General features: G+C 40.9%; 1 long non-coding RNA gene across 1 annotated transcript; it reads left to right on the plus strand.

The window, feature by feature from the left end:
- The first annotated feature begins 1,732 nt into the window (after positions 1–1,732).
- On the plus strand, positions 1,733–9,870 carry LOC113929958. Its single transcript, XR_003522368.1, has 3 exons — positions 1,733–1,865; positions 8,318–8,446; positions 9,776–9,870. It is a non-coding gene; the product is annotated as an uncharacterized LOC113929958 (long non-coding RNA).
- The last annotated feature ends 618 nt before the right edge of the window (positions 9,871–10,488 follow it).

The following is a 10,488-nucleotide window of genomic DNA, read 5'->3' on the forward strand; positions in this document are numbered from 1 at the left end:
CATCAGCAAACCTGTTCTGATTCAAAGACCAGATTTCCAGATTAAAAATTTGCAATCAGATCAGGTCTTAGAGGATGCAAAGTTATGTGGAACAAGCATTATTAAACATTTCAAAGTTCTAGCATTGCCACTCGAGGTTTTCCACTGTGGCTTCTGGAACCACAGTCATTGTTGAAATGTTTGAAGCTGGGCATCTCAGTTGCTTATTATGGGGGCACATTTGACTTCATTGAACAGTACAAAGCTTGTAAAAATACACATCTGAATGATACTGCAGGTGCATTACTATAACATTCATCTGCATTTACCAACTCTGTCCCCAAATTCACACTGGGCCTATTAATAAGTATATTTATAATAAGGATGAAAGCTACTGTAAAAGACAGTCTAGCTTCAGACACACACTTGGGGCAGTATCTGTTTGAAAATCGTCTCACACGGAAGGTGGTCATCCCTGCACCCCCAAACAGCAATGATAGAAACCACCAAGTAGTTAAACACTGTGAAATGGAAACTTTTTTTTTTTTTTTTTTTTACAAAGAGCCAATGTTTCTTTTATAACCGCAACCACTTCAAGCTAAGTTTTCCTTGGAGTTCCAGATTTAAGATGATCTGCAGTTGAAGGAAGCACGTCACTGTATGTTTGCAGTAATAAAAATCTTCCCGCTATCTAACTTAAATCTGCTTTGTCCCCTCAAGGTAAGTCTGCCCGCCACTTCCCTGGGGCCTTTGAGTGTCCAGAGTGCTGCAGTGGTTCTCCCTGAGACAAGAATATGGTCTGGCTTTATCTTTAGAGCATTTTTAAAATATAGATTACAAGACAGAGGCTGACTACAAAGCGCTGCAGTGTGGTATTTAGAGAACGCCGAGCTCTGCAGACAGAAGCCTGCCGCTACATTAATTCATCTTGCACCATTTTCTGTTCTCATTATAATTTTATCTTAGGAATTAATACATTCTGCCATTTTCTATTCTGGTTACAATCTAGAGAAATCCGTGAGGCTGAATACATTTTGTACCACTTTGTTCTGCTTATAATGTTAAGATGTTTTCAAGAATGGATTAGTTCAATGCCACTCTCCCTACTTTATCTTGAGATTAAGAACTTAAACAGTCAGGAAACTTCATCCGGTGTCAGTGGGAATGTGTTTCTAGCACAAAGATTGTATAAAGAAGAGAAAGTAGGGAGATCATTTTATTGGTCTTTGCTTTTGCTTTTGTTTTTAAAGGTGTGTTGACCTCCCAGAAATTTTAAAGACAGCTTGCAAAAACTGATTTTAAAAATAACTGAGGTCATTCACAGTAAAAAAATAAATAAATAACTGAGGTCATATTAGTCGGGTGACAAGGCCTTTAGAAAGAAAGAGAACTTCTCATCATGAGTCACTCTTTTTCCTAAGTAAAGCAAATAAAAATCCTTCCATCACAATTACATTAAAATTTTTTTTAAAAACCCTAACAGTTTAAAGTACACACACACACAAGAAAGTACACAAAAATTCTAAGAAAGATTCAAAATTAGACCAAAATGTAAAAATATCCTCTGAGCACTATAATCACCGAAGTGGCTAAGCCATTTTGAAGAATCATATAATAATCAAGTTCACTTGGCCACCAAAATCAAACTGGTAAAAGTGATTTTTTTTTAATGTGGGATTGGAAGGGGGTCCTCAAAATCATAGAAAACCATCCAGTTTGGGGTAATATGACATTTTTGCTTTGTTAAATTAAAGGACCAGTCCTTGTTCTGACTGAAAGTCCAACTGTAGTGAGGACCACAGCCTGCTCTTCAAATATGAGGCGAGACTGATGATTGGCCAGGGGAAGATACGCATGCTGACTGCATTAGGATGAAAACTACCATCGTAAGCTATTTCTCGTCCTTTACCTGCTGGCCCTCCCTCCCAGGTGCTCTAGTCCCTTCCATAGTCTCCCATTTGCTTCTCTCTAATGCTTAACCACACACATTTGTGACATTAGCTGGGGGTGCATTCTATGTCTGGGAGACAAAAAAGCGAACTGACTCCAGCATCTGCACTCAAATTAGCTGATTTAGCCACAGACACATAACTCCAGTGAAGTCCCTTCCCTCCACCCAGCTGGTTAATTCCCCTCTCCCATGCCCCTCAGTGGCTACTGCGGATCTTAACCCTCTTTAAAACCTTTCTTTCCAGTGTCTCCCTGTTCTCTTCAGAAAACCATAACTTCTCTTTGCAGAAAGAAAAAAAAAGTCATCACAGGATTCCCCTGTGCTACAGCATCCCACAAATGGGTCTAAATCCATTCCTTTCTTCTCTGACCCACTCCCTGTGCACCAGTCCAGGCAAGGGGTTGGGGCACCTTCTTGCATCTGGGGCTCCTCAGTCCGTGTGGTCAGTCTCAACTACACCACCTCCAAGGCTCACTTCATCAAGTCCCTGACTCTCGTTCCTGAACATTCCACCTCCCTTCTGCTATGCAAGCCAGACCCCTGAGTATACCCAAGATCTCAGGCTTCTCAGTTCCTTAAAACATAATACCAAACCAATGTCTAAATGGTTTTAATCCCAAATATCATTCAGATTACCTCTGTCTTTCTCATTACCCTTTACAGCCTAACTTCTCTCCTCCCACTAATTTCTGACCTTCTGTCTACAGTGTGGTTTCTGCCCTACCATACCACAGAAACTGCTTTCCTGACTCTAGAGTCATAAATGGCCTCAGTGTTGACAACATCTAATGGACGTGTCCAAGCTTCCATCATTATCTTATTTCTCCCCAGCCATGACAGTGCGTACTGCTTCCTCCTGCTTGAAGTGTTTCTTTTGCTTCAGGGACAGTATCCTCTCTTAATTCTCTGTCTTCGTCTGTCTGGCTGTTCTTCTCAGTTTCCTTTGTTGATCCTTTTGCTCTCGCCTAAAATGCTGCTGTGCCCCAGGGTTCCATTGTCAGCCATCTGGTTCTCTTTCTTTCTGTGTGCTTTGTGAATGAACTCGCCCAAATCTATGGCTTCTCTATTTCTTGTATCTTTATAACTTCCAAATCCAAGGCTTTGTTACAGCCTGTCTGCCGAGCCCCTGACTCACTGCCTTCTGTGTCCATGTTTGTGTATCTCGGGATCAGCTCAGCTACTCTCATTGACATCACCACCCCTTCTTAAGTCCCAGCTGGGTCTGCCCCGGCTGACGTGTGGAGGTAAGATATGGGAGCTCATGTCACTTGTAAACAGTTCTCCGAGTGATGGTATCATTTTTCACAACCGGGCAGATAAGAAACAAGACAAAAACAACCTGAATGACTCAATTTCTGCTATTTGTCAAGCCCTTGGATGAGAACATATTAGAATTCCCCCAATTAAATCATGCTGTCTTACAAATAAGCTAAAAAATTAATGAGCTCACCAAGCATGTTATCACTTTCGTATCGATGCCTACCCATTCCACCCCCTTTAAAACCTGGTAACTTGGAAACTCTAAGTCTCTTGTTCTCAGAATGTGAACCTAGCTAGAATTTTTGGGTCAGAGTTTACCTGGTGACACTGGGACAGGAGCAGGAGATAGAATGAGAGAGTCATTCCAAAGATCAGAAAATAGTTAGCATGGCAGTAATCTTTTTTAAGAGTTTTGAAGTAAGACTAGTTTTCCTGTCAGGAAACCAAACAATAAAACATCTTAAAAATCAACTCTTGAAACACTTACCATCCATTTTATACTCAGGGAAGATTTCAACCAGCTACAAGTGTATAATTTAAAAATTCAACTTATTCAGCAGCGTGAATATGGAGAAGGTAATTGTATGTCACCAATTTAGAAACATCAATTGGAAGAGAAGTTATCCAAGCTTCCTCATGGTATTTAGGATAAGGTTAAAGAGAAGGAAACATCTTTTATAAATATGTGAAGAAAAGAGGCTAGGGTTATTTCTATCCACTGTTTATATTTAATTGCCTCTTGTATTCTAAAACTACACCATTGTTGCTATTTGAGGCTTAAATGCAACCTACAGTAAACAAGGAAATGAACAAACCCTGTCTCTAAAATGTCCAACTGAAGTCGATTTTAAAAACTCTTCAATGGAGATTCTTCCAAAGAGGGAGCATTGACTTTTTGTTGTCTGGATAAGCAATTTTTAAAATAAGCCTACCATCTGAAAGAACTCAGACTCAATGGTGATGTGGGAAACAAAGGCAGAAGGAAATGTAGATGAATAAATGTCCTTACAACCTGCAGCCCATTGACAAATACTTGAGGTAGGCGAAGTATAGAGTTCCTCCGGGAAGCTCCCAAATGTCTTAATGTTAATGCCTTGCTAGAGGGAAAAACAACCTTGGTTTGAGGCTAGCATGGCCTCCTATATCCGGTGAGTCTCCTTTAACATATTAAAGTCCTTTGGGAACTCCCCTTACCTTTCTTCCCCAGCCCCAAAGTATCTAATCAGGTGCCCCTCATAATCCTGGGGCAGCAAACTGCAGCAGCCCTTTCTGCCCACCAGTCCTGCCCTCGTGCTTTAATAAAACCACTGTTTTGCACCAAAGACGTCTCAAGAGTTCTTTCTTGGCCATCGGCTCCAGACCTCACCCCACCAAACCTCACCTGTATTCCAAAACTACATCACACGGTACCCTCCAAAGAAGATATTTGATTCTCATTGGAAGTGGAGTAGCTGATTCACCATTTCTTCTTCTGTGGACTGATCAAATTATATTTAATCAAATATAATTTTAAATGACACCAGCTATTAAAATGTTATTCTGTGTGAATGCAAGACTTTGTGACTGAACATAGGAACAGACATCTTCTGTTCATTTTCCCTAAATTTCCAAAAACAGATTTTCCACCGCCTAGGAGAAGAACAGTCCTTCGCTGCTCAGGGACCACCGTTAGCAATGCAGGTGAAGTAGTTCACTCTCCCATCTCATTCAATCCCTGTTCTCTGTGGCACTGGTGACAATTAACTCTAATTGTAATGGCAGCCGGTCTGATGGAGACTCTGGGCTGTTAGGGATGGAGCTGAAACCACTACACACTCATTTCCCCAAAGACCATGGACCTTTAGGGGGTAATGACTTTGTGTCATTATATCCAGAGCCAAAATTCAGCAGATAGACTAAAGGTTAACAGTTCTATTTCCCATTACCCAGCAGCCCAGGCTTGTTCCTATTCATATTGTGGTAGTCTCAAATATGTTCTGTGTCAAATTTCTTACTGCTTCAAGCTTAGAAGACTTTCTCTTTAGTGGGAAACAGCATTTTTTTCTCCCCCCGGGAAAATAAGTTTTAGAAAGGGTTAAACCAATTAGGGAGGGTCCACCAGAGTGAGGCTAAAAGATAACATTTTTGACATATTTAAGTGAGGAAAGAAAAAAAAGTATGTCAGCTCCAACAAGAAAAAAAACAGCCTTACTTTTTCCCACTATATTATAGCTTACATCAGTAGCAAGAAAGACTAACTTTTTTTTTGCATTTCTTTATGTAACACCCTTACTACAGTATTATGTAAAAAAAGGGCATAAACATATATTGTTTATTTAAAACTAAGCATTTACTTATAGTCCAGGGATTACTATAGAAAGTTGGTAAATGGGTCCCTGGGGCCATGGAAACCAGATTTTTTTTTTGGTTCCCATCAGACTCATTTCCAAACCCTGTGGGGGTTTATCAAGCTGGGTTTCAAGTGTCCTGATCCATTCAGACTCCAATTAACTTGCGTTGTTATATTGGTTTTCATTCAAGCCTGTGTTGCTCATCTCCAGTGAGAAGAAAACCAACAGAGGAAATGAGGCTAAAGAAAGTGGTGGCTGGGAATTTGTTACACACACACACACACACACACACACACACACACACACACACACACACACACACACACACACACACACACACACACACACACACACACACACACACACACACACACACACACACACACACACACACACACACACACACCCAACCAAGCAAACAAACAGAAAGGTCTCCGTGAGAAAGTTAAAACATCCTAAGCTTCTTTGACTCTTAGAAGCAGAATCTCTGGTAACCTCACAGTGTCCGGGCTCAGGGGTAATGACAAAGGTAGACACCCACCCAGTGGGTCTGACAGAATCAGGGATCCCGCTTGTCAGTCCTCCTAGATGCAAACAGATTTTTATAGCACACATCCAGGGACTAGAGAGGGACTTGGGAGGGCTGGTTTTCTTTACTGCCACCCCCTCCCTTTCTTCTGCCCTGTATTCACATTTTTTCTCATTTCTATCCCATGGAGTCAACTCCAAAGCTGTTGACAGAGGATTGTCTGTTGCTCCCGTCAGACACCTGGTGGTCCTTAACCACAATCAGCTTTACTTAAACCCGTGGCTGGCTTCAAAAGGGAAAGCTGGGGGTGGGGGAGCGGGGTGGAGAAAAAGGCGGGAAAAGGTGTTAAACAGCATGCAGACAGTAGGTAGGCAATTTGGAAGTTTTTACAAGGGGAGATGCTGACTCCCCAGTAGCAAGTCGAACAGGTACTGTAAAAGGGACCTAGACTTGAGTGAATCATGAGTAGTAATCTTTGAATGGAACAAGTACCCCTGGCCAGGTATTTTAGCAAGGCTTAAACAGTGTGGCCTGTGTGCCTTCTATAGTGTTTATTACATTTCTTTTATAGAAATCTCCATTACATTAAAAAATTATTTTATAAGCATGCAAGTTTATGATATTTTCCATACATGCTCTGGTATTATGATTTATAAGAAATATAAATATTTGATGATTCAGATGACCAAGGTAGATTTCTCATAGATACTTGGTCTTCATACACAGTTCCTGGCTCACAGTTCCCCAAACCCTTGAAATTTCCTAAGTCTTGAGAGCCATAAAGGTGTCTCTTGCTATGTTAATGAGGTGACTTTTGGAAAGCACCTGAGGATAGGGCTGGTTGCTTAGTGGAGCCAATTACGGGATTTCAGTCCCACACTCTGACCTTCAGAGCTGGAGTTCAAGCATCATTGACCAATGATTTCATGAATCTGGCTATGTAATGAAGCCTCTGTAAAAACGCGAAAAGAGCGGGTTTGGAGAGCTTCCCGGTTAGAGAGTTTGTGGTGCTTCCAGGAGAAGGGCAAGTACGGAGAGCCCTTTTCCCCCCAGCTTGCTCTGTGCGTCTCTTCCATCTGGCTGAGTTATGTCTTCAACAATAAACCCATGGCCTAGTGAGTAAAATGTTTTCTTAGTTGTTTGAGTTACTCTAGCAAACTAATCAAATCCTAGGAGGAGGTCATGGGAAGCTCTGAGCTATAGTTGGTCTGTCAGAAGTACCAAGCAATGACCTGGAACTGTGACTTGTATATCCTGAGTAAGAAGGGGTTTTGGAACCTCCAACTTTGTAGCAGGTTGGTCAGAACCACAGGTTACAACCTGGGCTTGTGGTTGGTGGGGGTGGGCTCTGACCTATCTTCTTGGTAGATAGTTTCAGGATGGAGTTGAACTGTAGCACACCCAGCTAAGTCTGGAGGCTTGCTTGGTGGTGGTGGTGGTGGAGAAGCCCTTCCCCCTCACAAATTAGAATTGGAATCTGGACGCGTTTACATGCAAATGCTCAGAAAATGGCAAGACCGGTATCCATGCTTACTGTGCCTACATACCTGGTATTGGACTAAGCATTTTACTTGCCTTATCTCAATTTATTTTCACAATGATATTATAAGAGAATGTCGTCTTAGGATGCTTATTTGTGATATATACAATCCCCTCATTTAACTGATAAGAAAACTTAGGATGACTTGCTCAGTGTCACATGTTAGCCAGTAAGTGGTGGCGTCATGGGGACTCAATTCTAAGATTTCTAGTTCCAGTACCATTTTTTTAATCTTTACCTAACACTGCTCTTGGAGCACATCTGAAGACCTACTTTATCAGAACATCAGATTTTTCAGTTTAATGAGGAGATTGGATGATACTATCTCCCAGTTCTGAAATGATCTGATAAATAAAGCCCTGCTAACTTACCAGGAAAAAGGAATGCTCCCGAGCCCTTTCCCATCAGCTTATTGAAAACCCTGACAATTCCAAGATGTGGGAGAGCAGCAGACAGCTCTCATCTTCATTAAGTGGCAGTTCAAGATCTACAACCAGCTCTCAATCTTGTGGTTAGAACTCCAGATGTATTTGAATAAGTATATCCATGAATTCCTCATGTATCTGGTAAATCTTAGAATGTCTGCCTTGCTATCTCAAGAAAAGAACCCCTCTCTAGATTCCATATGTCAGCTATAAGCCTTGTCTTTCTTTGCCCCTTCTAACAGGAAACTCCTCATATGAGTGTTCTCAACTTGCTTCCACACTTGTCTCCCATTTATTCCTCAGCCTACTCTCATTGGACTTTGACCCCATCCATCCAAAGAAATCTCTGTTGAAATCACCCACAACCTCCTTGATGTTCTTCATCTGGCCAGCCCTGAAAACAAACTGTAGCACCATGAGACAGAAGAACAGGTAAGAAAAACCAGAATCTGCCTATCAAAACAATTTGTGAACCATTTTTACTGAACTCTTAAGCTAAGTGCAAAAGACAAATACACATCATTAAACGCACACATCCTTTAAACAGATATACATTATTTTCCATAAACTCTTAATACCACGAAAGTTTCTTTGCCTTACTACACTTAGTATGATAAAGAAAATGCGTGGTTTCGATTTTATTTAAACAAATGCCCCCTCCAATTTCACTATTGCTATGTATTATTCTATCTAACATTTACTGAAGTTAGATTAAATTTATCGGGGCTGCCTAAGCTAAATAAGATTCCAACATTTTGTAGCCATGGAGCTCATCTAAATTGCCTTCTTTCCTCATACTCAGGTAGGGAAACAGGTTAGAGCGTTAATGATTGACCTGCCATTACACAGCTGGTCTTGGTAGACCTGGGACTAGAAGCCAAGTTTCAGAGTTGAGAGCCAGAGTCTCGGTAATACCATGGTCCTTTGATATATTTCAAAACAGGAGTAGATTTGACAATGAGATATGCCTTTTATAAGTCAGTAAGTGATAACAAGATAATAATCAAAAGGAGAAATGAGAATCGCTCCTCTCTAACTCACCTATTCCCAAACCAGTGTATGTTTTGGCTATTTGGGAAGTGGTCCCAAGTCATTTTTTAGATAGGTTAACTATAGTAATTGGGTTTGCAAATGTTTTACCATTTTTAAAAATTAGATTTACTCAAGGTTATACCATTAATAACCACTTTTATTCAACTGTATCCTGATAGGTCTCATGAGTAGCTAGCAAATAAATGGGAGGTGGAGTTAAAGCTAGTGTACCAGGAAGTTGGCCTAACATGTAGCATGTTGCAGTGATGCCTGGCCTGCCATTTATCTTCCCCAGTGGAAATGGAATGTGCACTTGTCATTGTCATCATAATGTTCCACAAAGCAGTGGTTTATTGATGGACAAAAGGCAGCTTAGATGTTTCTTAAGAGACATTCTCACACTGCTTAGCTTTTCTTAATAGTAAGCACATTAAACATTGGCAAAGAATTCTCATACAACAGGAAAGTTTGGAAACAAGTTTTCCTGGAAGCTCTTGGTTGGAGGACCAATAAGGGGCATAGCTTTTCAACAAAATCCCATGCATCTGGCCATGAGCCAGATGAGCCAGCTACTGGCAGATTGGACCACACTGGTTAAGATGAAGAGATGCTTTCTTTAGACTGAAGAGATTAGTTGTATAAGTAACACTGAACTTATCTTATTCATTTGAAACATGGCACTATGCTTAAAATGGGGTTGGTGTGACCTTGACCAAAATCTTGTTTTAGGTTCTGAAATTAACAACAACAGGAAGGAGAAAGAGAAAGCTACCCTCCTCCTATTCCCTGAAGGCCAGAACAGCAGGTGTGCCTATTTTCAGAGGTAAGTGAAATATTTGCCAAATCATTTGGCACATATCAACTCAAAATGTGCCAAATTACCTGTCAAGGCTAAACAGCCTTTTTAAAAGAAAGATAAATGTCCTTCCATACACATTTGCATGGATCCACAGTGCCATCCAGTGGTTCATTATGTCGGTCACAAGTGTGCCGGGTTCCAGTTGTCTCCTAGGGTTTCTATCCAAGCTGACCACCCTTGCCTTGGCATTGGTTCCTTTGATACCCAGAGACTTTGGAGCTTGGTAAGGAGCAATGGATGCATTTAAAATGAGCTGGGTTGGAGGAGAGTTGCTGTCAGGTTTGGTTAGCATGTCTATGGTGTCCTGATTGGGAGTTGCCTATAGGATTTTCCAAGCAGCAAATGCACATGTACCTTCTTCCATTGAATCAACATCAAGAGAAACCTACTTAACAACCCCAGATCTTTGTGTTTAGTCTGTAGCCTTGCTAACCTTAAGGGTACTGGACCAGCTAGAGTATGGCAACCTACTCCAGTATAGTTCGACTTGGCAAACAGTCTTAAGTTAAGCTTTTAATTATCTGCCCAATTTTTCTTTTAAAATGCCTTTTCTAAAAGGTTGAATTTCTCTTTAAAAAGAATA

Source organism: Zalophus californianus, chromosome 5, assembly GCF_009762305.2.
Source record: "Zalophus californianus isolate mZalCal1 chromosome 5, mZalCal1.pri.v2, whole genome shotgun sequence".
NCBI classification, from domain to species: Eukaryota; Metazoa; Chordata; class Mammalia; order Carnivora; family Otariidae; genus Zalophus; species Zalophus californianus.